Source organism: Octopus bimaculoides, chromosome 18 (genome assembly GCF_046866305.1).
Source record: "Octopus bimaculoides isolate indiv1 chromosome 18, ASM4686630v1, whole genome shotgun sequence".
Lineage (NCBI taxonomy): Eukaryota > Metazoa > Mollusca > Cephalopoda > Octopoda > Octopodidae > Octopus > Octopus bimaculoides.
Window position 1 is genome coordinate 1,432,738 of NC_142945.1, and position 23,595 is coordinate 1,456,332.

At 41.1% G+C, this 23,595-nt stretch overlaps 40 non-coding genes across 40 annotated transcripts; 39 read left to right on the top strand and 1 right to left on the bottom strand.

Moving 5' to 3' along the window:
• The first annotated feature begins 76 nt into the window (after positions 1-76).
• Trnan-guu (transfer RNA asparagine (anticodon GUU)) lies at positions 77-150 on the top strand. The gene has a single exon. It is a non-coding gene; the product is annotated as a tRNA-Asn (tRNA).
• Positions 151-905: 755 nt separating this feature from the next.
• Trnan-guu (transfer RNA asparagine (anticodon GUU)) lies at positions 906-979 on the top strand. The gene has a single exon. It is a non-coding gene; the product is annotated as a tRNA-Asn (tRNA).
• Positions 980-1,112: 133 nt separating this feature from the next.
• On the top strand, positions 1,113-1,186 carry Trnan-guu (transfer RNA asparagine (anticodon GUU)). Its single transcript has one exon. It is a non-coding gene; the product is annotated as a tRNA-Asn (tRNA).
• A 547-nt stretch (positions 1,187-1,733) lies between these two features.
• Trnak-uuu (transfer RNA lysine (anticodon UUU)) lies at positions 1,734-1,807 on the top strand. Its single transcript has one exon. It is a non-coding gene; the product is annotated as a tRNA-Lys (tRNA).
• A 1,378-nt stretch (positions 1,808-3,185) lies between these two features.
• Positions 3,186-3,259, top strand: Trnas-gcu (transfer RNA serine (anticodon GCU)). Its single transcript has one exon. It is a non-coding gene; the product is annotated as a tRNA-Ser (tRNA).
• A 549-nt stretch (positions 3,260-3,808) lies between these two features.
• Trnan-guu (transfer RNA asparagine (anticodon GUU)) lies at positions 3,809-3,882 on the top strand. Its single transcript has one exon. It is a non-coding gene; the product is annotated as a tRNA-Asn (tRNA).
• A 755-nt stretch (positions 3,883-4,637) lies between these two features.
• Trnan-guu (transfer RNA asparagine (anticodon GUU)) lies at positions 4,638-4,711 on the top strand. Its single transcript has one exon. It is a non-coding gene; the product is annotated as a tRNA-Asn (tRNA).
• Positions 4,712-4,844: 133 nt separating this feature from the next.
• On the top strand, positions 4,845-4,918 carry Trnan-guu (transfer RNA asparagine (anticodon GUU)). The gene has a single exon. It is a non-coding gene; the product is annotated as a tRNA-Asn (tRNA).
• A 965-nt stretch (positions 4,919-5,883) lies between these two features.
• Positions 5,884-5,957, top strand: Trnas-gcu (transfer RNA serine (anticodon GCU)). The gene has a single exon. It is a non-coding gene; the product is annotated as a tRNA-Ser (tRNA).
• Positions 5,958-6,505: 548 nt separating this feature from the next.
• On the top strand, positions 6,506-6,579 carry Trnas-gcu (transfer RNA serine (anticodon GCU)). The gene has a single exon. It is a non-coding gene; the product is annotated as a tRNA-Ser (tRNA).
• Positions 6,580-7,128: 549 nt separating this feature from the next.
• Trnan-guu (transfer RNA asparagine (anticodon GUU)) lies at positions 7,129-7,202 on the top strand. The gene has a single exon. It is a non-coding gene; the product is annotated as a tRNA-Asn (tRNA).
• A 134-nt stretch (positions 7,203-7,336) lies between these two features.
• Positions 7,337-7,410, top strand: Trnan-guu (transfer RNA asparagine (anticodon GUU)). Its single transcript has one exon. It is a non-coding gene; the product is annotated as a tRNA-Asn (tRNA).
• A 755-nt stretch (positions 7,411-8,165) lies between these two features.
• Trnan-guu (transfer RNA asparagine (anticodon GUU)) lies at positions 8,166-8,239 on the top strand. The gene has a single exon. It is a non-coding gene; the product is annotated as a tRNA-Asn (tRNA).
• A 134-nt stretch (positions 8,240-8,373) lies between these two features.
• Trnan-guu (transfer RNA asparagine (anticodon GUU)) lies at positions 8,374-8,447 on the top strand. Its single transcript has one exon. It is a non-coding gene; the product is annotated as a tRNA-Asn (tRNA).
• Positions 8,448-8,996: 549 nt separating this feature from the next.
• Trnan-guu (transfer RNA asparagine (anticodon GUU)) lies at positions 8,997-9,070 on the top strand. Its single transcript has one exon. It is a non-coding gene; the product is annotated as a tRNA-Asn (tRNA).
• A 134-nt stretch (positions 9,071-9,204) lies between these two features.
• On the top strand, positions 9,205-9,278 carry Trnan-guu (transfer RNA asparagine (anticodon GUU)). Its single transcript has one exon. It is a non-coding gene; the product is annotated as a tRNA-Asn (tRNA).
• A 1,589-nt stretch (positions 9,279-10,867) lies between these two features.
• Trnas-gcu (transfer RNA serine (anticodon GCU)) lies at positions 10,868-10,941 on the top strand. The gene has a single exon. It is a non-coding gene; the product is annotated as a tRNA-Ser (tRNA).
• Positions 10,942-11,490: 549 nt separating this feature from the next.
• Positions 11,491-11,564, top strand: Trnan-guu (transfer RNA asparagine (anticodon GUU)). The gene has a single exon. It is a non-coding gene; the product is annotated as a tRNA-Asn (tRNA).
• A 134-nt stretch (positions 11,565-11,698) lies between these two features.
• Positions 11,699-11,772, top strand: Trnan-guu (transfer RNA asparagine (anticodon GUU)). Its single transcript has one exon. It is a non-coding gene; the product is annotated as a tRNA-Asn (tRNA).
• Positions 11,773-12,527: 755 nt separating this feature from the next.
• Trnan-guu (transfer RNA asparagine (anticodon GUU)) lies at positions 12,528-12,601 on the top strand. The gene has a single exon. It is a non-coding gene; the product is annotated as a tRNA-Asn (tRNA).
• A 134-nt stretch (positions 12,602-12,735) lies between these two features.
• Trnan-guu (transfer RNA asparagine (anticodon GUU)) lies at positions 12,736-12,809 on the top strand. Its single transcript has one exon. It is a non-coding gene; the product is annotated as a tRNA-Asn (tRNA).
• Positions 12,810-13,358: 549 nt separating this feature from the next.
• On the top strand, positions 13,359-13,432 carry Trnan-guu (transfer RNA asparagine (anticodon GUU)). The gene has a single exon. It is a non-coding gene; the product is annotated as a tRNA-Asn (tRNA).
• A 134-nt stretch (positions 13,433-13,566) lies between these two features.
• Trnan-guu (transfer RNA asparagine (anticodon GUU)) lies at positions 13,567-13,640 on the top strand. Its single transcript has one exon. It is a non-coding gene; the product is annotated as a tRNA-Asn (tRNA).
• Positions 13,641-15,852: 2,212 nt separating this feature from the next.
• On the top strand, positions 15,853-15,926 carry Trnan-guu (transfer RNA asparagine (anticodon GUU)). The gene has a single exon. It is a non-coding gene; the product is annotated as a tRNA-Asn (tRNA).
• Positions 15,927-16,060: 134 nt separating this feature from the next.
• Trnan-guu (transfer RNA asparagine (anticodon GUU)) lies at positions 16,061-16,134 on the top strand. Its single transcript has one exon. It is a non-coding gene; the product is annotated as a tRNA-Asn (tRNA).
• Positions 16,135-16,477: 343 nt separating this feature from the next.
• On the top strand, positions 16,478-16,551 carry Trnan-guu (transfer RNA asparagine (anticodon GUU)). Its single transcript has one exon. It is a non-coding gene; the product is annotated as a tRNA-Asn (tRNA).
• Positions 16,552-16,894: 343 nt separating this feature from the next.
• Positions 16,895-16,968, top strand: Trnan-guu (transfer RNA asparagine (anticodon GUU)). Its single transcript has one exon. It is a non-coding gene; the product is annotated as a tRNA-Asn (tRNA).
• A 134-nt stretch (positions 16,969-17,102) lies between these two features.
• On the top strand, positions 17,103-17,176 carry Trnan-guu (transfer RNA asparagine (anticodon GUU)). Its single transcript has one exon. It is a non-coding gene; the product is annotated as a tRNA-Asn (tRNA).
• A 342-nt stretch (positions 17,177-17,518) lies between these two features.
• Trnan-guu (transfer RNA asparagine (anticodon GUU)) lies at positions 17,519-17,592 on the top strand. Its single transcript has one exon. It is a non-coding gene; the product is annotated as a tRNA-Asn (tRNA).
• A 134-nt stretch (positions 17,593-17,726) lies between these two features.
• Trnan-guu (transfer RNA asparagine (anticodon GUU)) lies at positions 17,727-17,800 on the top strand. The gene has a single exon. It is a non-coding gene; the product is annotated as a tRNA-Asn (tRNA).
• Positions 17,801-19,803: 2,003 nt separating this feature from the next.
• Trnan-guu (transfer RNA asparagine (anticodon GUU)) lies at positions 19,804-19,877 on the top strand. Its single transcript has one exon. It is a non-coding gene; the product is annotated as a tRNA-Asn (tRNA).
• Positions 19,878-20,011: 134 nt separating this feature from the next.
• Positions 20,012-20,085, top strand: Trnan-guu (transfer RNA asparagine (anticodon GUU)). The gene has a single exon. It is a non-coding gene; the product is annotated as a tRNA-Asn (tRNA).
• A 760-nt stretch (positions 20,086-20,845) lies between these two features.
• On the top strand, positions 20,846-20,919 carry Trnan-guu (transfer RNA asparagine (anticodon GUU)). Its single transcript has one exon. It is a non-coding gene; the product is annotated as a tRNA-Asn (tRNA).
• A 134-nt stretch (positions 20,920-21,053) lies between these two features.
• Positions 21,054-21,127, top strand: Trnan-guu (transfer RNA asparagine (anticodon GUU)). The gene has a single exon. It is a non-coding gene; the product is annotated as a tRNA-Asn (tRNA).
• A 134-nt stretch (positions 21,128-21,261) lies between these two features.
• Positions 21,262-21,335, top strand: Trnan-guu (transfer RNA asparagine (anticodon GUU)). Its single transcript has one exon. It is a non-coding gene; the product is annotated as a tRNA-Asn (tRNA).
• Positions 21,336-21,469: 134 nt separating this feature from the next.
• Trnan-guu (transfer RNA asparagine (anticodon GUU)) lies at positions 21,470-21,543 on the top strand. Its single transcript has one exon. It is a non-coding gene; the product is annotated as a tRNA-Asn (tRNA).
• A 134-nt stretch (positions 21,544-21,677) lies between these two features.
• On the top strand, positions 21,678-21,751 carry Trnan-guu (transfer RNA asparagine (anticodon GUU)). The gene has a single exon. It is a non-coding gene; the product is annotated as a tRNA-Asn (tRNA).
• Positions 21,752-21,885: 134 nt separating this feature from the next.
• Trnan-guu (transfer RNA asparagine (anticodon GUU)) lies at positions 21,886-21,959 on the top strand. Its single transcript has one exon. It is a non-coding gene; the product is annotated as a tRNA-Asn (tRNA).
• A 134-nt stretch (positions 21,960-22,093) lies between these two features.
• Positions 22,094-22,167, top strand: Trnan-guu (transfer RNA asparagine (anticodon GUU)). Its single transcript has one exon. It is a non-coding gene; the product is annotated as a tRNA-Asn (tRNA).
• A 722-nt stretch (positions 22,168-22,889) lies between these two features.
• Trnaf-gaa (transfer RNA phenylalanine (anticodon GAA)) lies at positions 22,890-22,962 on the bottom strand. The gene has a single exon. It is a non-coding gene; the product is annotated as a tRNA-Phe (tRNA).
• Positions 22,963-23,595: the final 633 nt, after the last annotated feature.

The following is a 23,595-nucleotide window of genomic DNA, read 5'->3' on the forward strand; positions in this document are numbered from 1 at the left end:
TCTGTTCTTCAATCTAGTTTTAGACCCAAACTTCTGCTTTCGTTTAAGTCGTAACGACAAAGGCTGGTGAGTGTCTGTCTCTGTGGCGCAATCGGTTAGCGCGTTCGGCTGTTAACCGAAAGGTTGGTGGTTCAAGCCCACCCAGGGACGATTTTGTTTTTTTTTTTAAAGATATTTTGATATTTGAAAAGATCTTGAGACTGATTCTCTGTTCTTCAATCTAGTTTTAGACCCAAACTTCTGCTTTGGTTTAAGTCGTAACGACAAAGGCTGGTGAGTGCCTGTCTCTGTGGAGCAATCGGTTAGCACGTTCGGCTGTTAACCGAAAGGTTGGTGATTCAAGCCCACCCAGGGACGATTTAGTTTTTTTTTAAAGATATTTTGATATTTGAAAAGATCTTGAGACTGATTCTCTGTTCTTCAATCTAGTTTTAGACCCAAACTTCTGCTTTGGTTTAAGTCGTAACGACAAAGGCTGGTGAGTGTCTGTCTCTGTGGCGCAATCGGTTAGCGCGTTCGACTGTTAACCGAAAGGTTGGTGGTTCAAGCCCACCCAGGGACGATTGATTTCTTTTTTTTTAAAGATATTTTGATATTTGAAAAGATCTTGAGACTGATTCTCTGTTCTTCAATCTAGTTTTAGACCCAAACTTCTGCTTTGGTTTAAGTCGTAATAACAATGGCTGGTGAGTGTCTGTCTCTGTGGCGCAATCGGTTAGCGCGTTCGGCTGTTAATCGAAAGGTTGGTGGTTCAAGCCCACCCAGGGACGATTTATTTCTTTTTTTTTTAAAGATATTTTGATATTTTAAAAGATCTTGAGACTGATTCTCTGTTCTTCAATCTAGATTTAGACCCAAACTTCTGCTTTGGTTTAAGTCGTAACGACAAAGGCTGGTGAGTGTCTGTCTCTGTGGCGCAATCGGTTAGCGCGTTCGGCTGTTAACCGAAAGGTTGGTGGTTCAAGCCCACCCAGAGACGATTTAGTTTTTTTTTTTAAAGATATTTTGATATTTGAAAAGATCTTGAGACTGATTCTCTGTTCTTCAATCTAGTTTTAGACCCAAACTTCTGCTTTGGTTTAAGTCGTAACGACAAAGACTGGTGAGTGTCTGTCTCTGTGGCGCAATCGGTTAGCGCGTTCGGCTGTTAACCGAAAGGTTGGTGGTTCAAGCCCACCCAGGGACGATTTAGTTCTTTTTTTAAAGATATTTTGATATTTGAAAAGATCTTGAGACTGATTCTCTGTTCTTCAATCTAGTTTTAGACCCAAACTTCTGATCTGGTTTAAGTCGTAACGACAAAGGCTGGTGAGTGTCTGTCTCTGTGGCGCAAACGGTTAGCGCGTTCGGTTTTTAATCGAAAGGTTGGTGGTTCAAGCCCACCCAGGGACGATTTAGTTTTTTTTTTTAAAGATATTTTGATATTTGAAAAGATCTTGAGACTGATTCTCTGTTCTTCAATCTAGTTTTAGACCCAAACTTCTGCTTTGGTTTAAGTCGTAACGACAAAGGCTAGCGAGTGTCTGTCTCTGTGGCGCAATCGGTTAGCGCGTTCGGCTGTTAACCGAAAGGTTGGTGGTTCAAGCCCACCCAGGTACGATTTATTTCTTTTTTTTTAAAGATATTTTGATATTTGAAAAGATCTTGAGACTGATTCTCTGTTCTTCAATCTAGTTTTAGACCCAAACTTCTGCTTTGGTTTAAGTCGTAACGACAAAGACTGGTGAGTGTCTGTCTCTGTGGCGCAATCGGTTAGCGCGTTCGGCTTTTAACCGAAAGGTTGGTGGTTCAAGCCCACCCAGGGACGATTTAGTTCTTTTTTTAAAGATATTTTGATATTTGAAAAGATCTTGAGACTGATTCTCTGTTCTTCAATCTAGTTTTAGACCCAAACTTCTGACCTGGTTTAAGTCGTAACGACAAAGGCTGGTGAGTGTCTGTCTCTGTGGCGCAAACGGTTAGCGCGTTCGGTTTTTAATCGAAAGGTTGGTGGTTCAAGCCCACCCAGGGACGATTTAGTTTTTTTTTTTAAAGATATTTTGATATTTGAAAAGATCTTGAGACTGATTCTCTGTTCTTCAATCTAGTTTTAGACCCAAACTTCTGCTTTGGTTTAAGTCGTAACGTCAAAGGCTAGCGTGTGTCTGTCTCTGTGGCGCAATCGGTTAGCGCGTTCGGCTGTTAACCGAAAGGTTGGTGGTTCAAGCCCACCCAGGTACGATTTATTTCTTTTTTTTTAAAGATATTTTGATATTTGAAAAGATCTTGAGACTGATTCTCTGTTCTTCAATCTAGTTTTAGACCCAAATTTCTGCTTTGGTTTAAGTCGTAACGACAAAGGCTGGTGAGTGTCTGTCTCTGTGGCACAATCGGTTAGCGCGTTCGGCTGTTAACCGAAAGGTTGGTGGTTCAAGCCCACCCAGGGACGATTTATTTCTTTTTTTTTAAAGATATTTTGATATTTGAAAAGATCTTGAGACTGATTCTCTGTTCTTCAATCTAGTTTTAGACCCAAACTTCTGCTTTGGTTTAAGTCGTAACGACAAAGGCTGGTGAGTGTCTGTCTCTGTGGCGCAATCGGTTAGCGCGTTCGACTGTTAACCGAAAGGTTGGTGGCTCAAGCCCACCCAGGGACGATTGATTTCATTTTTTTTAAAGATATTTTGATATTTGAAAAGATCTTGAGACTGATTATCTGTTCTTCAATCTAGTTTTAGACCCAAACTTCTGCTTTGGTTTAAGTCGTAACGACAAAGGCTGGTGAGTGTCTGTCTCTGTGGCGCAATCGGTTAGCGCGTTCGGCTGTTAACCGAAAGGTTGGTGGTTCAAGCCCACACAGGGACGTCTTATTTCTTTTTTTTAAAAGATATTTTGATATTTGAAAAGATCTTGAGACTGATTCTCTGTTCTTCAATCTAGTTTTAGACCCAAACTTCTGCTTTGGTTTAAGTCGTAACGACATAGGCTGGTGAGTGTCTGTCTCTGTGGCGCAATCGGTTAGCGCGTTCGGCTGTTAACCGAAAGGTTGGTGGTTCAAGCCGACCCAGGGACGATTTAGTTTTTTTTTTTAAAGATATTTTGATATTTGAAAAGATCTTGAGACTGATTCTCTGTTCTTCAATCTAGTTTTAGACCCAAACTTCTGCTTTGGTTTAAGTCGTAACGACAAAGGCTGGTGAGTGCCTGTCTCTGTGGAGCAATCGGTTAGCACGTTCGGCTGCTAACCGAAAGGTTGGTGATTCAAGCCCACCCAGGGACGATTTAGTTTTTTTTTTAAAGATATTTTGATATTTGAAAAGATCTTGAGACTGATTCTCTGTTCTTCAATCTAGTTTTAGACCCAAACTTCTGCTTTGGTTTAAGTCGTAACGACAAAGGTTGGTGAGTGTCTGTCTCTGTGGCGCAATCGGTTAGCGCGTCCGGCTGTTAACCGAAAGGTTGGTGGTTCAAGCCCACCCAGGGACGACTTATTTCTTTTTTTTTTAAAGATATTTTGATATTTGAAAAGATCTTGAGACTGATTCTCTGTTCTTCAATCTAGTTTTAGACCCAAACTTCTGCTTTGGTTTAAGTCGTAACGACAAAGGCTGGTGAATGTCTGTCTCTGTGGCGCAATCGGCTAGCGCGTTCGGCTGTTAACCGAAAGGTTGGTGGTTCAAGCCCACCCAGGGACGACTTATTTCTTTTTTTTAAAAGATATTTTGATATTTGAAAAGATCTTGAGACTGATTCTCTGTTCTTCAATCTAGTTTTAGACCCAAACTTCTGCTTTGGTTTAAGTCGTAACGACAAAGGCTGGTGAGTGTATGTCTCTGTGGCGCAATCGGTTAGCGCGTTCGGCTGTTAACCGAAAGGTTGGTGGTTCAAGCCCACCCAGGGACGATTTTTTTTTTTTTTTTAAAGATATTTTGATATTTGAAAAGATCTTGAGACTGATTCTCTGTTCTTCAATCTAGTTTTAGACCCAAACTTCTGCTTTGGTTTAAGTCGTAACGACAAAGGCTGGTGAGTGCCTGTCTCTGTGGAGCAATCGGTTAGCACGTTCGGCTGTTAACCGAAAGGTTGGTGATTCAAGCCCACCCAGGGACGATTTAGTTTTTTTTTAAAGATATTTTGATATTTGAAAAGATCTTGAGACTGATTCTCTGTTCTTCAATCTAGTTTTAGACCCAAACTTCTGCTTTGGTTTAAGTCGTAACGACAAAGGCTGGTGAGTGTCTGTCTCTGTGGCGCAATCGGTTAGCGCGTTCGACTGTTAACCGAAAGGTTGGTGGTTCAAGCCCACCCAGGGACGATTGATTTCTTTTTTTTTAAAGATATTTTGATATTTGAAAAGATCTTGAGACTTATTCTCTGTTCTTCAATCTAGTTTTAGACCCAAACTTCTGCTTTGGTTTAAGTCGTAATAACAATGGCTGGTGAGTGTCTGTCTCTGTGGCGCAATCGGTTAGCGCGTTCGGCTGTTAATCGAAAGGTTGGTGGTTCAAGCCCACCCAGGGACGATTTATTTCTTTTTTTTTTAAAGATATTTTGATATTTTAAAAGATCTTGAGACTGATTCTCTGTTCTTCAATCTAGATTTAGACCCAAACTTCTGCTTTGGTTTAAGTCGTAACGACAAAGGCTGGTGAGTGTCTGTCTCTGTGGCGCAATCGGTTAGCGCGTTCGGCTGTTAACCGAAAGGTTGGTGGTTCAAGCCCACCCAGAGACGATTTAGTTTTTTTTTTTAAAGATATTTTGATATTTGAAAAGATCTTGAGACTGATTCTCTGTTCTTCAATCTAGTTTTAGACCCAAACTTCTGCTTTGGTTTAAGTCGTAACGACAAAGACTGGTGAGTGTCTGTCTCTGTGGCGCAATCGGTTAGCGCGTTCGGCTGTTAACCGAAAGGTTGGTGGTTCAAGCCCACCCAGGGACGATTTAGTTTTTTTTTTTAAAGATATTTTGATATTTGAAAAGATCTTGAGACTGATTCTCTGTTCTTCAATCTAGTTTTAGACCCAAACTTCTGCTTTGGTTTAAGTCGTAACGACAAATGCTAGCGAGTGTCTGTCTCTGTGGCGCAATCGGTTAGCGCGTTCGGCTGTTAACCGAAAGGTTGGTGGTTCAAGCCCACCCAGGTTCGATTTATTTCTTTTTTTTTAAAGATATTTTGATATTTGAAAAGATCTTGAGACTGATTCTCTGTTCTTCAATCTAGTTTTAGACCCAAATTTCTGCTTTGGTTTAAGTCGTAACGACAAAGGCTGGTGAGTGTCTGTCTCTGTGGCACAATCGGTTAGCGCGTTCGGCTGTTAACCGAAAGGTTGGTGGTTCAAGCCCACCCAGGGACGATTTATTTCTCTTTTTTTAAAGATATTTTGATATTTGAAAAGATCTTGAGACTGATTCTCTGTTCTTCAATCTAGTTTTAGACCCAAACTTCTGCTTTGGTTTAAGTCGTAACGACAAAGGCTGGTGAGTGTCTGTCTCTGTGGCGCAATCGGTTAGCGCGTTCGACTGTTAACCGAAAGGTTGGTGGCTCAAGCCCACCCAGGGACGATTGATTTCATTTTTTTTAAAGATATTTTGATATTTGAAAAGATCTTGAGACTGATTATCTGTTCTTCAATCTAGTTTTAGACCCAAACTTCTGCTTTGGTTTAAGTCGTAACGACAAAGGCTGGTGAGTGTCTGTATCTGTGGCGCAATCGGTTAGCGCGTTCGGCTGTTAACCGAAAGGTTGGTGGTTCAAGCCCACCCAGGGACGTCTTATTTCTTTTTTTTAAAAGATATTTTGATATTTGAAAAGATCTTGAGACTGATTCTCTGTTCTTCAATCTAGTTTTAGACCCAAACTTCTGCTTTGGTTTAAGTCGTAACGACAAAGGCTGGTGAGTGCCTGTCTCTGTGGAGCAATCGGTTAGCACGTTCGGCTGCTAACCGAAAGGTTGGTGATTCAAGCCCACCCAGGGACGATTTAGTTTTTTTTTTAAAGATATTTTGATATTTGAAAAGATCTTGAGACTGATTCTCTGTTCTTCAATCTAGTTTTAGACCCAAACTTCTGCTTTGGTTTAAGTCGTAACGACAAAGGCTGGTGAGTGTCTGTCTCTGTGGCGCAATCGGTTAGCGCGTTCGACTGTTAACCGAAAGGTTGGTGGCTCAAGCCCACCCAGGGACGATTGATTTCATTTTTTTTAAAGATATTTTGATATTTGAAAAGATCTTGAGACTGATTATCTGTTCTTCAATCTAGTTTTAGACCCAAACTTCTGCTTTGGTTTAAGTCGTAACGACAAAGGCTGGTGAGTGTCTGTATCTGTGGCGCAATCGGTTAGCGCGTTCGGCTGTTAACCGAAAGGTTGGTGGTTCAAGCCCACCCAGGGACGTCTTATTTCTTTTTTTTAAAAGATATTTTGATATTTGAAAAGATCTTGAGACTGATTCTCTGTTCTTCAATCTAGTTTTAGACCCAAACTTCTGCTTTGGTTTAAGTCGTAACGACAAAGGCTGGTGAGTGCCTGTCTCTGTGGAGCAATCGGTTAGCACGTTCGGCTGCTAACCGAAAGGTTGGTGATTCAAGCCCACCCAGGGACGATTTAGTTTTTTTTTTAAAGATATTTTGATATTTGAAAAGATCTTGAGACTGATTCTCTGTTCTTCAATCTAGTTTTAGACCCAAACTTCTGCTTTGGTTTAAGTCGTAACGACAAAGGTTGGTGAGTGTCTGTCTCTGTGGCGCAATCGGTTAGCGCGTCCGGCTGTTAACCGAAAGGTTGGTGGTTCAAGCCCACCCAGGGACGACTTATTTCTTTTTTTTTTAAAGATATTTTGATATTTGAAAAGATCTTGAGACTGATTCTCTGTTCTTCAATCTAGTTTTAGACCCAAACTTCTGCTTTGGTTTAAGTCGTAACGACAAAGGCTGGTGAATGTCTGTCTCTGTGGCGCAATCGGCTAGCGCGTTCGGCTGTTAACCGAAAGGTTGGTGGTTCAAGCCCACACAGGGACGATTTATTTCTTTTTTTTTAAAGATATTTTGATATTTGAAAAGATCTTGAGACTGATTCTCTGTTCTTCAATCTAGTTTTAGACCCAAACTTCTGCTTTGGTTTAAGTCGTAACGACAAAGGTTGGTGAATGTCTGTCTCTGTGGCGCAATCGGTTAGCGCGTTCGGCTGTTAACCGAAAGGTTGGTGGTTCAAGCCCACCCAGGGACGACTTATTTCTTTTTTTTAAAAGATATTTTGATATTTGAAAAGATCTTGAGACTGATTCTCTGTTCTTCAATCTAGATTTAGACCCAAACTTCTGCTTTGGTTTAAGTCGTAACGACAAAGGCTGGTGAGTGTCTGTCTCTGTGGCGCAATCGGTTAGCGCGTTCGGCTGTTAACCGAAAGGTTGGTGGTTCAAGCCCACCCAGGGACGATTTTGTTTTTTTTTTTAAAGATATTTTGATATTTGAAAAGATCTTGAGACTGATTCTCTGTTCTTCAATCTAGTTTTAGACCCAAACTTCTGCTTTGGTTTAAGTCGTAACGACAAAGGCTGGTGAGTGCCTGTCTCTGTGGAGCAATCGGTTAGCACGTTCGGCTGTTAACCGAAAGGTTGGTGATTCAAGCCCACCCAGGGACGATTTAGTTTTGTTTTTTAAAGATATTTTGATATTTGAAAAGATCTTGAGACTGATTCTCTGTTCTTCAATCTAGTTTTAGACCCAAACTTCTGCTTTGGTTTAAGTCGTAACGACAAAGGCTGGTGAATGTCTGTCTCTGTGGCGCAATCGGTTAGCGCGTTCGGCTGTTAACCGAAAGGTTGGTGGTTCAAGTCCACCCAGGGTCGATTTAGTTTTTTTTTTTAAAGATATTTTGATATTTGAAAAGATCTTGAGACTGATTCTCTGTTCTTCAATCTAGTTTTAGACACAAACTTCTGCATTGGTTTAAGTCGTAACGACAAAGGGTGGTGAATGTCTGTCTCTGTGGCGCAATCGGTTAGCGTGTTCGGCTGTTATCCGAAAGGTTGGTGGTTAAAGCCCACCCAGGGTTGATTTATTTCTTTTTTTTTAAAGATATTTTGATATTTGAAAAGATCTTGAGACTGATTCTCTGTTCTTCAATCTAGTTTTAGACCCAAACTTCTGCTTTGGTTTAAGTCGTAACGACAAAGGCTGGTGAGTGTCTGTCTCTGTGGCGCAATCGGTTAGCGCGTTCGGCTGTTAACCGAAAGGTTGGTGGTTCAAGCCCACCCAGAGACGATTTCTTTCTTTTTTTTTAAAGATATTTTGATATTTGAAAAGATCTTGAGACTGATTCTCTGTTCTTCAATCTAGTTTTAGACCCAAACTTCTGCTTTGGTTTAAGTCGTAACGACAAAGGCTGGTGAGTGTCTGTCTCTGTGGCGCAATCGGTTAGCGCGTTCGGCTGTTAACCGAAAGGTTGGTGGTTCAAGCCCACCCAGGGACGATTTAGTTTTCTTTTTTAAAGATATTTTGATATTTGAAAAGAACTTGAGACTGATTCTCTGTTCTTCAATTTAGTTTTAGACCCAAACTTCTGCTGTGGTTTAAGTCGTAACGACAAAGTCTGGTGAGTGTCTGTCTCTGTGGTGCAATCGGTTAGCGCGTTCCGCTGTTAACCGAAAGGTTGGTGGTTCAAGCCCACCCAGTGACGATTTAGTTTTTTTTTTTAAAGATATTTTGATATTTGAAAAGATCTTGAGACTGATTCTCTGGTCTTCAATCTAGTTTTAGACCCAAACTTCTGCTTTGGTTTAAGTCGTAACGACAAAGGCGGGTGAATGTCTGACTCTGTGGCGCAATCGGTTAGCGCGTTCGGCTGTTAACCGAAAGGTTGGTGGTTCAAGCCCACCCAGGGTCGATTTATTTCATTTTTTTTAAAAGATATTTTGATATTTGAAAAGATCTTGAGACTGATTCTCTGTTCTTCAATCTAGTTTTAGACCCAAACTTCTGCTTTGGTTTAAGTCGTAACGACAAAGGCTGGTGAGTGTCTGTCTCTGTGGCGCAATCGGTTAGCGCGTTCGGCTGTTAACCGAAAGGTTGGTGGTTCAAGCCCACCCAGAGACGATTTCTTTCTTTTTTTTTAAAGATATTTTGATATTTGAAAAGATCTTGAGACTGATTCTCTGTTCTTCAATCTAGTTTTAGACCCAAACTTCTGCTTTGGTTTAAGTCGTAACGACAAAGGCTGGTGAGTGTCTGTCTCTGTGGCGCAATCGGTTAGCGCGTTCGGCTGTTAACCGAAAGGTTGGTGGTTCAAGCCCACCCAGGGACGATTTAGTTTTCTTTTTTAAAGATATTTTGATATTTGAAAAGAACTTGAGACTGATTCTCTGTTCTTCAATTTAGTTTTAGACCCAAACTTCTGCTGTGGTTTAAGTCGTAACGACAAAGTCTGGTGAGTGTCTGTCTCTGTGGCGCAATCGGTTAGCGCGTTCCGCTGTTAACCGAAAGGTTGGTGGTTCAAGCCCACCCAGTGACGATTTAGTTTTTTTTTTTAAAGATATTTTGATATTTGAAAAGATCTTGAGACTGATTCTCTGGTCTTCAATCTAGTTTTAGACCCAAACTTCTGCTTTGGTTTAAGTCGTAACGACAAAGGCGGGTGAATGTCTGACTCTGTGGCGCAATCGGTTAGCGCGTTCGGCTGTTAACCGAAAGGTTGGTGGTTCAAGCCCACCCAGGGTCGATTTATTTCTTTTTTTTTAAAAGATATTTTGATATTTGAAAAGATCTTGAGACTGATTCTCTGTTCTTCAATCTAGTTTTAGACCCAAACTTCTGCTTTGGTTTAAGTCGTAACGACAAAGGCTGGTGAATGTCTGTCTCTGTGGCGCAATCGGTTAGTGCGTTTGGCTGTTAACCGAAAGGTTGGTGGTTCAAGCCCACCCAGGGACGATTTATTTCTTTTTTTTTAAAGATATTTTGATATTTGAAAAGATCTTGAGACTGATTCTCTGTTCTTCAATCTAGTTTTAGACCCAAACTTCTGCTTTGGTTTAAGTCGTAACGACAAAGGCTGGTGAGTGTCTGTCTCTGTGGCGCAATCGGTTAGCGCGTTCGGCTGTTAATCGAAAGGTTGGTAGTTCACGCCCACCCAGGGACGATTTATTTCTTTTTTTTTAAAGATATTTTGATATTTGAAAAGATCTTGAGACTGATTCTCTGTTCTTCAATCTAGTTTTAGACCCAAACTTCTGCTTTGGTTTAAGTCGTAACGACAAAGGCTGGTGAGTGTCTGTCTCTGTGGCGCAATCGGTTAGCGCGTTCGGCTGTTAACCGAAAGGTTGGTGGTTCAAGCCCACTCAGGGACGATTTATTTCTTTTTTTTTAAAGATATTTTGATATTTGAAAAGATTTTGAGACTGATTCTCTGTTCTTCAATCTAGTTTTAGACACAAACTTCTGCTTTGGTTTAAGTCGTAACGACAAAGGGTGGTGAATGTCTGTCTTTGTGGCGCAATCGGTTAGCGCGTTCGGCTGTTATCCGAAAGGTTGGTGGTTCAAGCCCACCCAGGGTCGATTTATTTCTTTTTTTTTAAAGATATTTTGATATTTGAAAAGATCTTGAGACTGATTCTCTGTTCTTCAATCTAGTTTTAGACCCAAACTTCTGCTTTGGTTTAAGTCGTAACGACAAAGGCTGGTGAGTGTCTGTCTCTGTGGCGCAATCGGTTAGCGCGTTCGGCTGTTATCCGAAAAGTTGGTGGTTCAAGCCCACCCAGGTTCGATTTATTTCTTTTTTTTTAAAGATATTTTGATATTTGAAAAGATCTTGAGACTGATTCTCTGTTCTTCAATCTAGTTTTAGACCCAAACTTCTGCTTTGGTTTAAGTCGTAACGACAAAGGCTGGTGAGTGCCTGTCTCTGTGGAGCAATCGGTTAGCACGTTCGGCTGCTAACCGAAAGGTTGGTGATTCAAGCCCACCCAGGGACGATTTAGTTTTTTTTTTAAAGATATTTTGATATTTGAAAAGATCTTGAGACTGATTCTCTGTTCTTCAATCTAGTTTTAGACCCAAACTTCTGCTTTGGTTTAAGTCGTAACGACAAAGGTTGGTGAGTGTCTGTCTCTGTGGCGCAATCGGTTAGCGCGTCCGGCTGTTAACCGAAAGGTTGGTGGTTCAAGCCCACCCAGGGACGACTTATTTCTTTTTTTTTTAAAGATATTTTGATATTTGAAAAGATCTTGAGACTGATTCTCTGTTCTTCAATCTAGTTTTAGACCCAAACTTCTGCTTTGGTTTAAGTCGTAACGACAAAGGCTGGTGAATGTCTGTCTCTGTGGCGCAATCGGCTAGCGCGTTCGGCTGTTAACCGAAAGGTTGGTGGTTCAAGCCCACACAGGGACGATTTATTTCTTTTTTTTTAAAGATATTTTGATATTTGAAAAGATCTTGAGACTGATTCTCTGTTCTTCAATCTAGTTTTAGACCCAAACTTCTGCTTTGGTTTAAGTCGTAACGACAAAGGTTGGTGAATGTCTGTCTCTGTGGCGCAATCGGTTAGCGCGTTCGGCTGTTAACCGAAAGGTTGGTGGTTCAAGCCCACCCAGGGACGACTTATTTCTTTTTTTTAAAAGATATTTTGATATTTGAAAAGATCTTGAGACTGATTCTCTGTTCTTCAATCTAGATTTAGACCCAAACTTCTGCTTTGGTTTAAGTCGTAACGACAAAGGCTGGTGAGTGTCTGTCTCTGTGGCGCAATCGGTTAGCGCGTTCGGCTGTTAACCGAAAGGTTGGTGGTTCAAGCCCACCCAGGGACGATTTTGTTTTTTTTTTTAAAGATATTTTGATATTTGAAAAGATCTTGAGACTGATTCTCTGTTCTTCAATCTAGTTTTAGACCCAAACTTCTGCTTTGGTTTAAGTCGTAACGACAAAGGCTGGTGAGTGCCTGTCTCTGTGGAGCAATCGGTTAGCACGTTCGGCTGTTAACCGAAAGGTTGGTGATTCAAGCCCACCCAGGGACGATTTAGTTTTGTTTTTTAAAGATATTTTGATATTTGAAAAGATCTTGAGACTGATTCTCTGTTCTTCAATCTAGTTTTAGACCCAAACTTCTGCTTTGGTTTAAGTCGTAACGACAAAGGCTGGTGAATGTCTGTCTCTGTGGCGCAATCGGTTAGCGCGTTCGGCTGTTAACCGAAAGGTTGGTGGTTCAAGTCCACCCAGGGTCGATTTAGTTTTTTTTTTTAAAGATATTTTGATATTTGAAAAGATCTTGAGACTGATTCTCTGTTCTTCAATCTAGTTTTAGACACAAACTTCTGCATTGGTTTAAGTCGTAACGACAAAGGGTGGTGAATGTCTGTCTCTGTGGCGCAATCGGTTAGCGTGTTCGGCTGTTATCCGAAAGGTTGGTGGTTAAAGCCCACCCAGGGTCGATTTATTTCTTTTTTTTTAAAGATATTTTGATATTTGAAAAGATCTTGAGACTGATTCTCTGTTCTTCAATCTAGTTTTAGACCCAAACTTCTGCTTTGGTTTAAGTCGTAACGACAAAGGCTGGTGAGTGTCTGTCTCTGTGGCGCAATCGGTTAGCGCGTTCGGCTGTTAACCGAAAGGTTGGTGGTTCAAGCCCACCCAGAGACGATTTCTTTCTTTTTTTTTAAAGATATTTTGATATTTGAAAAGATCTTGAGACTGATTCTCTGTTCTTCAATCTAGTTTTAGACCCAAACTTCTGCTTTGGTTTAAGTCGTAACGACAAAGGCTGGTGAGTGTCTGTCTCTGTGGCGCAATCGGTTAGCGCGTTCGGCTGTTAACCGAAAGGTTGGTGGTTCAAGCCCACCCAGGGACGATTTAGTTTTCTTTTTTAAAGATATTTTGATATTTGAAAAGAACTTGAGACTGATTCTCTGTACTTCAATTTAGTTTTAGACCCAAACTTCTGCTGTGGTTTAAGTCGTAACGACAAAGTCTGGTGAGTGTCTGTCTCTGTGGTGCAATCGGTTAGCGCGTTCCGCTGTTAACCGAAAGGTTGGTGGTTCAAGCCCACCCAGTGACGATTTAGTTTTTTTTTTTAAAGATATTTTGATATTTGAAAAGATCTTGAGACTGATTCTCTGGTCTTCAATCTAGTTTTAGACCCAAACTTCTGCTTTGGTTTAAGTCGTAACGACAAAGGCGGGTGAATGTCTGACTCTGTGGCGCAATCGGTTAGCGCGTTCGGCTGTTAACCGAAAGGTTGGTGGTTCAAGCCCACCCAGGGTCGATTTATTTCATTTTTTTTAAAAGATATTTTGATATTTGAAAAGATCTTGAGACTGATTCTCTGTTCTTCAATCTAGTTTTAGACCCAAACTTCTGCTTTGGTTTAAGTCGTAACGACAAAGGCTGGTGAGTGTCTGTCTCTGTGGCGCAATCGGTTAGCGCGTTCGGCTGTTAACCGAAAGGTTGGTGGTTCAAGCCCACCCAGAGACGATTTCTTTCTTTTTTTTTAAAGATATTTTGATATTTGAAAAGATCTTGAGACTGATTCTCTGTTCTTCAATCTAGTTTTAGACCCAAACTTCTGCTTTGGTTTAAGTCGTAACGACAAAGGCTGGTGAGTGTCTGTCTCTGTGGCGCAATCGGTTAGCGCGTTCGGCTGTTAACCGAAAGGTTGGTGGTTCAAGCCCACCCAGGGACGATTTAGTTTTCTTTTTTAAAGATATTTTGATATTTGAAAAGAACTTGAGACTGATTCTCTGTTCTTCAATTTAGTTTTAGACCCAAACTTCTGCTGTGGTTTAAGTCGTAACGACAAAGGCTGGTGACTGTCTGTCTCTGTGGCGCAATCGGTTAGCGCGTTTCGCTGTTAACCGAAAGGTTGGTGGTTCAAGCCCACCCAGTGACGATTTAGTTTTTTTTTTTAAAGATATTTTGATATTTGAAAAGATCTTGAGACTGATTCTCTGGTCTTCAATCTAGTTTTAGACCCAAACTTCTGCTTTGGTTTAAGTCGTAACGACAAAGGCGGGTGAATGTCTGACTCTGTGGCGCAATCGGTTAGCGCGTTCGGCTGTTAACCGAAAGGTTGGTGGTTCAAGCCCACCCAGGGTCGATTTATTTCTTTTTTTTTAAAAGATATTTTGATATTTGAAAAGATCTTGAGACTGATTCTCTGTTCTTCAATCTAGTTTTAGACCCAAACTTCTGCTTTGGTTTAAGTCGTAACGACAAAGGCTGGTGAATGTCTGTCTCTGTGGCGCAATCGGTTAGTGCGTTTGGCTGTTAACCGAAAGGTTGGTGGTTCAAGCCCACCCAGGGACGATTTATTTCTTTTTTTTTAAAGATATTTTGATATTTGAAAAGATCTTGAGACTGATTCTCTGTTCTTCAATCTAGTTTTAGACCCAAACTTCTGCTTTGGTTTAAGTCGTAACGACAAAGGCTGGTGAGTGTCTGTCTCTGTGGCGCAATCGGTTAGCGCGTTCGGCTGTTAATCGAAAGGTTGGTAGTTCACGCCCACCCAGGGACGATTTATTTCTTTTTTTTTAAAGATATTTTGATATTTGAAAAGATCTTGAGACTGATTCTCTGTTCTTCAATCTAGTTTTAGACCCAAACTTCTGCTTTGGTTTAAGTCGTAACGACAAAGGCTGGTGAGTGTCTGTCTCTGTGGCGCAATCGGTTAGCGCGTTCGGCTGTTAACCGAAAGGTTGGTGGTTCAAGCCCACTCAGGGACGATTTATTTCTTTTTTTTTAAAGATATTTTGATATTTGAAAAGATTTTGAGACTGATTCTCTGTTCTTCAATCTAGTTTTAGACACAAACTTCTGCTTTGGTTTAAGTCGTAACGACAAAGGGTGGTGAATGTCTGTCTTTGTGGCGCAATCGGTTAGCGCGTTCGGCTGTTATCCGAAAGGTTGGTGGTTCAAGCCCACCCAGGGTCGATTTATTTCTTTTTTTTTAAAGATATTTTGATATTTGAAAAGATCTTGAGACTGATTCTCTGTTCTTCAATCTAGTTTTAGACCCAAACTTCTGCTTTGGTTTAAGTCGTAACGACAAAGGCTGGTGAGTGTCTGTCTCTGTGGCGCAATCGGTTAGCGCGTTCGGCTGTTATCCGAAAAGTTGGTGGTTCAAGCCCACCCAGGTTCGATTTATTTCTTTTTTTTTAAAGATATTTTGATATTTGAAAAGATCTTGAGACTGATTCTCTGTTCTTCAATCTACTTTTAGACACAAACTTCTACTTTGGTTTAAGTCGTAACGACAAAGGCTGGTGAGTGTCTGTCTCTGTGGCGCAATCGGTTAGCGCGTTCGGCTGTTAACCGAAAGGTTGGTGGTTCAAGCCCACCCACGGACGATTTAGTTTTTTTTTTTAAAGATATTTTGATATTTGAAAAGATCTTGAGACTGATTCTCTGTTCTTCAATCTAGTTTTAGACCCAAACTTCTGCTTTGGTTTAAGTCGTAACGACAAAGGCTGGTGAGTGTCTGTCTCTGTGGAGCAATCTGTTAGCGCGTTCGGCTGTTAACCGAAAGGTTGGTGGTTCAAGCCCACCCAGGGACGATTTAGTTCTTTTCTTTAAAGATATTTTGATATTTGAAAAGATCTTGAGACTGATTCTCTGGTCTTCAATCTAGTTTTAGACCCAAACTTCTGCTTTGGTTTAAGTCGTAACGACAAAGGCTGGTGAACGTCTGTCTCTGTGGCGCAATCGGTTAGCGCGTTTGGCTGTTAACCGAAAGGCTGGTGGTTCAAGCCCACCCAGGTACGATTTATTTCTTTTTTTTTTAAAGATATTTTGATATTTGAAAAGATCTTGAGACTGATTCTCTGTTCTTCAATCTAGTTTTAGACCCAAACTTCTGCTTTGGTTTAAGTCGTAACGACAAAGGCTGGTGAATGTCTGTCTCTGTGGCGCAATCGGTTAGCGCGTTCGGCTGTTAACCGAAAGGTTGGTGGTTCAAGCCCACCCAGGGACGATTTATTTCTTTTTTTTTAAAGATATTTTGATATTTGAAAAGATCTTGAGACTGATTCTCTGTTCTTCAATCTAGTTTTAGACCCAAACTTCTGCTTTGGTTTAAGTCGTAACGACAAAAGCTGGTGAGTGTCTGTCTCTGTGGCGCAATCGGTTAGCGCGTTCGGCTGTTAACCGAAAGGTTGGTGGTTCAAGCCCACCCAGGGACGATTTATTTCTCTTTTTTTTAAAGATATTTTGATATTTGAAAAGATCTTGAGACTGATTCTCTGTTCTTCAATCTAGTTTTAGACCCAAACTTCTGCTTTGGTTTAAGTCGGAACGACAAAGGCTGGTGAGTGTCTGTCTCTGTGGCGCAATCGGCTAGCGCGTTCGGCTGTTAACCGAAAGGTTGGTGGTTCAAGCCCACCCAGGGACGATTTATTTCTTTTTTTTTAAAGATATTTTGATATTTGAAAAGATCTTGAGACTGATTATCTGTTCTTCAATCTAGTTTTAGACCCAAACTTCTGATCTGGTTTAAGTCGTAACGACAAAGGCTGGTGAGTGTCTGTCTCTGTGGCGCAATCGGTTAGCGCGTTCGGCTGTTAACCGAAAGGTTGGTGGTTCAAGCCCACCCAGGGACGATTTATTTCTCTTTTTTTTAAAGATATTTTGATATTTGAAAAGATCTTGAGACTGATTCTCTGTTCTTCAATCTAGTTTTAGACCCAAACTTCTGCTTTGGTTTAAGTCGGAACGACAAAGGCTGGTGAGTGTCTGTCTCTGTGGCGCAATCGGCTAGCGCGTTCGGCTGTTAACCGAAAGGTTGGTGGTTCAAGCCCACCCAGGGACGATTTATTTCTTTTTTTTTAAAGATATTTTGATATTTGAAAAGATCTTGAGACTGATTCTCTGTTCTTCAATCTAGTTTTAGACCCAAACTTCTGATCTGGTTTAAGTCGTAACGACAAAGGCTGGTGAGTGTCTGTCTCTGTGGCGCAATCGGTTAGCGCGTTCGGCTGTTAACCGAAAGGTTGGTGGTTCAAGCCCACCCAGGGACGATTTATTTCTTTTTTTTTAAAGATATTTTGATATTTGAAAAGATCTTGAGACTGATTCTCTGTTCTTTAATCTAGTTTTAGACCCAAACTTCTGATCTGGTTTAAGTCGTAACGACAAAGGCTGGTGAGTGTCTGTCTCTGTGGCGCAATCGGTTAGCGCGTTCGGCTGTTAACCGAAAGGTTGGTGGTTCAAGCCCACCCAGGGACGATTTATTTCTTTTTTTTTAAAGATATTTTGATATTTGAAAAGATCTTGAGACTGATTCTCTGTTCTTCAATCTAGTTTTAGACCCAAACTTCTGATCTGGTTTAAGTCGTAACGACAAAGGCTGGTGAGTGTCTGTCTCTGTGGCGCAATCGGTTAGCGCGTTCGGCTGTTAACCGAAATGTTGGTGGTTCAAGCCCACCCAGGGACGATTTATTTCTTTTTTTTTAAAGATATTTTGATATTTGAAAAGATCTTGAGACTGATTCTCTGTTCTTCAATCTAGTTTTAGACCCAAACTTCTGATCTGGTTTAAGTCGTAACGACAAAGGCTGGTGAGTGTCTGTCTCTGTGGCGCAATCGGTTAGCGCGTTCGGCTGTTAACCGAAAGGTTGGTGGTTCAAGCCCACCCAGGGACGATTTATTTCTTTTTTTTTAAAGATATTTTGATATTTGAAAAGATCTTGAGACTGATTCTCTGTTCTTCAATCTAGTTTTAGACCCAAACTTCTGCTTTGGTTTAAGTCGTAACGACAAAGGCTGGTGAGTGTCTGTCTCTGTGGCGCAATCGGTTAGCGCGTTCGGCTGTTAACCGAAAGGTTGGTGGTTCAAGCCCACCCAGGGACGATTTAGTTTTCTTTTTTAAAGATATTTTGATATTTGAAAAGAACTTGAGACTGATTCTCTGTTCTTCAATTTAGTTTTAGACCCAAACTTCTGCTGTGGTTTAAGTCGTAACGACAAAGTCTGGTGAGTGTCTGTCTCTGTGGCGCAATCGGTTAGCGCGTTCCGCTGTTAACCGAAAGGTTGGTGGTTCAAGCCCACCCAGTGACGATTTAGTTTTTTTTTTTCAAGATATTTTGATATTTGAAAAGATCTTGAGACTGATTCTCTGGTCTTCAATCTAGTTTTAGACCCAAACTTCTGCTTTGGTTTAAGTCGTAACGACAAAGGCGGGTGAATGTCTGACTCTGTGGCGCAATCGGTTAGCGCGTTCGGCTGTTAACCGAAAGGTTGGTGGTTCAAGCCCACCCAGGGTCGATTTATTTCTTTTTTTTTAAAAGATATTTTGATATTTGAAAAGATCTTGAGACTGATTCTCTGTTCTTCAATCTAGTTTTAGACCCAAACTTCTGCTTTGGTTTAAGTCGTAACGACAAAGGCTGGTGAATGTCTGTCTCTGTGGCGCAATCGGTTAGTGCGTTTGGCTGTTAACCGAAAGGTTGGTGGTTCAAGCCCACCCAGGGACGATTTATTTCTTTTTTTTTAAAGATATTTTGATATTTGAAAAGATCTTGAGACTGATTCTCTGTTCTTCAATCTAGTTTTAGACCCAAACTTCTGCTTTGGTTTAAGTCGTAACGACAAAGGCTGGTGAGTGTCTGTCTCTGTGGCGCAATCGGTTAGCGCGTTCGGCTGTTAATCGAAAGGTTGGTAGTTCAAGCCCACCCAGGGACGATTTATTTCTTTTTTTTTAAAGATATTTTGATATTTGAAAAGATCTTGAGACTGATTCTCTGTTCTTCAATCTAGTTTTAGACCCAAACTTCTGCTTTGGTTTAAGTCGTAACGACAAAGGCTGGTGAGTGTCTGTCTCTGTGGCGCAATCGGTTAGCGCGTTCGGCTGTTAACCGAAAGGTTGGTGGTTCAAGCCCACTCAGGGACGATTTATTTCTTTTTTTTTAAAGATATTTTGATATTTGAAAAGATCTTGAGACTGATTCTCTGTTCTTCAATCTAGTTTTAGACACAAACTTCTGCTTTGGTTTAAGTCGTAACGACAAAGGGTGGTGAATGTCTGTCTCTGTGGCGCAATCGGTTAGCGCGTTCGGCTGTTATCCGAAAGGTTGGTGGTTCAAGCCCACCCAGGGTCGATTTATTTCTTTTTTTTTAAAGATATTTTGATATTTGAAAAGATCTTGAGACTGATTCTCTGTTCTTCAATCTAGTTTTAGACCCAAACTTCTGCTTTGGTTTAAGTCGTAACGACAAAGGCTGGTGAGTGTCTGTCTCTGTGGCGCAATCGGTTAGCGCGTTCGGCTGTTATCCGAAAAGTTGGTGGTTCAAGCCCACCCAGGGTCGATTTATTTCTTTTTTTTTAAAGATATTTTGATATTTGAAAAGATCTTGAGACTGATTCTCTGTTCTTCAATCTACTTTTAGACCCAAACTTCTACTTTGGTTTAAGTCGTAACGACAAAGGCTGGTGAGTGTCTGTCTCTGTGGCGCAATCGGTTAGCGCGTTCGGCTGTTAACCGAAAGGTTGGTGGTTCAAGCCCACCCACGGACGATTTAGTTTTTTTTTTTAAAGATATTTTGATATTTGAAAAGATCTTGAGACTGATTCTCTGTTCTTCAATCTAGTTTTAGACCCAAACTTCTGCTTTGGTTTAAGTCGTAACGACAAAGGCTAGTGAGTGTCTGTCTCTGTGGAGCAATCTGTTAGCGCGTTCGGCTGTTAACCGAAAGGTTGGTGGTTCAAGCCCACCCAGGGACGATTTAGTTCTTTTCTTTAAAGATATTTTGATATTTGAAAAGATCTTGAGACTGATTCTCTGGTCTTCAATCTAGTTTTAGACCCAAACTTCTGCTTTGGTTTAAGTCGTAACGACAAAGGCTGGTGAATGTCTGTCTCTGTGGCGCAATCGGTTAGCGCGTTCGGCTGTTAACCGAAAGGTTGGTGGTTCAAGCCCACCCAGGGACGATTTATTTCTTTTTTTTTAAAGATATTTTGATATTTGAAAAGATCTTGAGACTGATTCTCTGTTCTTCAATCTAGTTTTAGACCCAAACTTCTGCTTTGGTTTAAGTCGTAACGACAAAAGCTGGTGAGTGTCTGTCTCTGTGGCGCAATCGGTTAGCGCGTTCGGCTGTTAACCGAAAGGTTGGTGGTTCAAGCCCACCCAGGGACGATTTATTTCTCTTTTTTTTAAAGATATTTTGATATTTGAAAAGATCTTGAGACTGATTCTCTGTTCTTCAATCTAGTTTTAGACCCAAACTTCTGCTTTGGTTTAAGTCGGAACGACAAAGGCTGGTGAGTGTCTGTCTCTGTGGCGCAATCGGCTAGCGCGTTCGGCTGTTAACCGAAAGGTTGGTGGTTCAAGCCAACCCAGGGACGATTTATTTCTTTTTTTTTAAAGATATTTTGATATTTGAAAAGATCTTGAGACTGATTATCTGTTCTTCAATCTAGTTTTAGACCCAAACTTCTGATCTGGTTTAAGTCGTAACGACAAAGGCTGGTGAGTGTCTGTCTCTGTGGCGCAATCGGTTAGCGCGTTCGGCTGTTAACTGAAAGGTTGGTGGTTCAAGCCCACCCAGGGACGATTTATTTCTCTTTTTTTTAAAGATATTTTGATATTTGAAAAGATCTTGAGACTGATTCTCTGTTCTTCAATCTAGTTTTAGACCCAAACTTCTGCTTTGGTTTAAGTCGGAACGACAAAGGCTGGTGAGTGTCTGTCTCTGTGGCGCAATCGGCTAGCGCGTTCGGCTGTTAACCGAAAGGTTGGTGGTTCAAGCCCACCCAGGGACGATTTATTTCTTTTTTTTTAAAGATATTTTGATATTTGAAAAGATCTTGAGACTGATTCTCTGTTCTTCAATCTAGTTTTAGACCCAAACTTCTGATCTGGTTTAAGTCGTAACGACAAAGGCTGGTGAGTGTCTGTCTCTGTGGCGCAATCGGTTAGCGCGTTCGGCTGTTAACCGAAAGGTTGGTGGTTCAAGCCCACCCAGGGACGATTTATTTCTTTTTTTTTTAAGATATTTTGATATTTGAAAAGATCTTGAGACTGATTCTCTGTTCTTCAATCTAGTTTTAGACCCAAACTTCTGATCTGGTTTAAGTCGTAACGACAAAGGCTGGTGAGTGTCTGTCTCTGTGGCGCAATCGGTTAGCGCGTTCGGCTGTTAACCGAAAGGTTGGTGGTTCAAGCCCACCCAGGGACGATTTATTTCTTTTTTTTTAAAGATATTTTGATATTTGAAAAGATCTTGAGACTGATTCTCTGTTCTTCAATCTAGTTTTAGACCCAAACTTCTGATCTGGTTTAAGTCGTAACGACAAATGCTGGTGAGTGTCTGTCTCTGTGGCGCAATCGGTTAGCGCGTTCGGCTGTTAACCGAAAGGTTGGTGGTTCAAGCCCACCCAGGGACGATTTATTTCTTTTTTTTTAAAGATATTTTGATATTTGAAAAGATCTTGAGACTGATTCTCTGTTCTTCAATCTAGTTTTAGACCCAAACTTCTGATCTGGTTTAAGTCGTAACGACAAAGGCTGGTGAGTGTCTGTCTCTGTGGCGCAATCGGTTAGCGCGTTCGGCTGTTAACCGAAAGGTTGGTGGTTCAAGCCCACCCAGGGACGATTTATTTCTTTTTTTTTAAAGATATTTTGATATTTGAAAAGATCTTGAGACTGATTCTCTGTTCTTCAATCTAGTTTTAGACCCAAACTTCTGATCTGGTTTAAGTCGTAACGACAAAGGCTGGTGAGTGTCTGTCTCTGTGGCGCAATCGGTTAGCGCGTTCGGCTGTTAACCGAAAGGTTGGTGGTTCAAGCCCACCCAGGGACGATTTATTTCTTTTTTTTTAAAGATATTTTGATATTTGAAAAGATCTTGAGACTGATTCTCTGTTCTTCAATCTAGTTTTAGACCCAAACTTCTGATCTGGTTTAAGTCGTAACGACAAAGGCTGGTGAGTGTCTGTCTCTGTGGCGCAATCGGTTAGCGCGTTCGGCTGTTAACCGAAAGGTTGGTGGTTCAAGCCCACCCAGGGACGATTTATTTCTTTTTTTTTAAAGATATTTTGATATTTGAAAAGATCTTGAGACTGATTATCTGTTCTTCAATCTAGTTTTAGACCCAAACTTCTGATCTGGTTTAAGTCGTAACGACAAAGGCTGGTGAGTGTCTGTCTCTGTGGCGCAATCGGTTAGCGCGTTCGGCTGTTAACCGAAAGGTTGGTGGTTCAAGCCCACCCAGGGACGATTTATTTCTTTTTTTTTAAAGATATTTTGATATTTGAAAAGATCTTGAGACTGATTCTCTGTTCTTCAATCTAGTTTTAGACCCAGACTTCTGCTTTGGTTTAAGTCGTAACGACAAAGGCTGGTGAGTGTCTGTCTCTGTGGCGCAATCGGTTAGCGCGTTCGGCTGTTAACCTAAAGGTTAGTGGTTCAAGCCCACCCAGGGACGATTTAGGTTTTTTTTTCTTTAAATGAACATTTTTGATTGGGGTGGGGTTTTGTGATATTTGAAAAGGTCTTGAGACTGTAAACGCGTGCACATACATATGTATTTGTATGATTATGCACGCAGTAATAACCAAGCAATAAATAAGCACATTTCGTTACCTTTTGCAGAATCCCCTTGGAAAGTTAAGACTCCATTCTAAACGTCTTTTAACAAAAATGATCGAAATTCAAAGAAAAACAGTTCCCCCGGCGTCCTAACCCTTCTGCCAGCTCGCCGCCTTCGTCTACTGTTACGTGGATTACATCGACCCCTGTGTTCGACTAGCGATTATTTTATCGATACCGAATGGTAAAGTCGTCTTCGGCAGCATTTGAACTGAAAACGTAAGGATCCACAACAAATGCCACAAAGCATTTTCTCTTTACATAACATTTGAACCCTTTTTGACATGCATAAAAATAGTTGATCTTGTTTAAGAAAAGGAGGATTAAAAGAAAACATAGTAAGTGTCAAATGCCGAAACCCGGGATCGAACCAGGGACCTTTAGATCTTCAGTCTAACGCTCTCCCAACTGAGCTATTTCGGCTGACGTTGAGCAGTTTTCTATATTTAATTACTGATTACTGTTTAACTGAAGTGTTTTTCTCATCAACATATTTCCTTCACCGCCTTAAACCACCACCACTACTACCACCACCTATCACCACCACCACCTATCACCACCACCTCCACCACCACCACCCCCTTATCCTAACAGTCACAAACGTATCAGTTTCTTGTTCTCTGGACCCAAACTTCTCCATTGATTTAAGAAGTAATGACGAATGGTGGTGAGCAGTTGTCTCTGTGGCGCAATCGGTTAGCGCCTTCGGCTGTTAACCGAAAGGTTGGTCGTTCAAGCCCACCCAGTGACGATTTAGTTTTTTTTTTTTTCTTTAAATGAACATTTTTGATTATTGAAAAACTCTCATCTGTAAACACCCACACACAAACACACACATCCACACACACGCACACACATCCACACACACACCCACACACATCACTGGCAGGCTCCTTATTTCCGTTCTAACCCTAACCCTACGCCATCCCTGTTGTTGTTTGACTTCTATTTTTCTCTTCAGTTGTTATTTAACTTCAGGTCATTCCAGATCAAAGTCTTTCCACCAGTGACCATCCAGTCTTTGTCCTATGTACTGGGAATCCTTGTCTACATAAT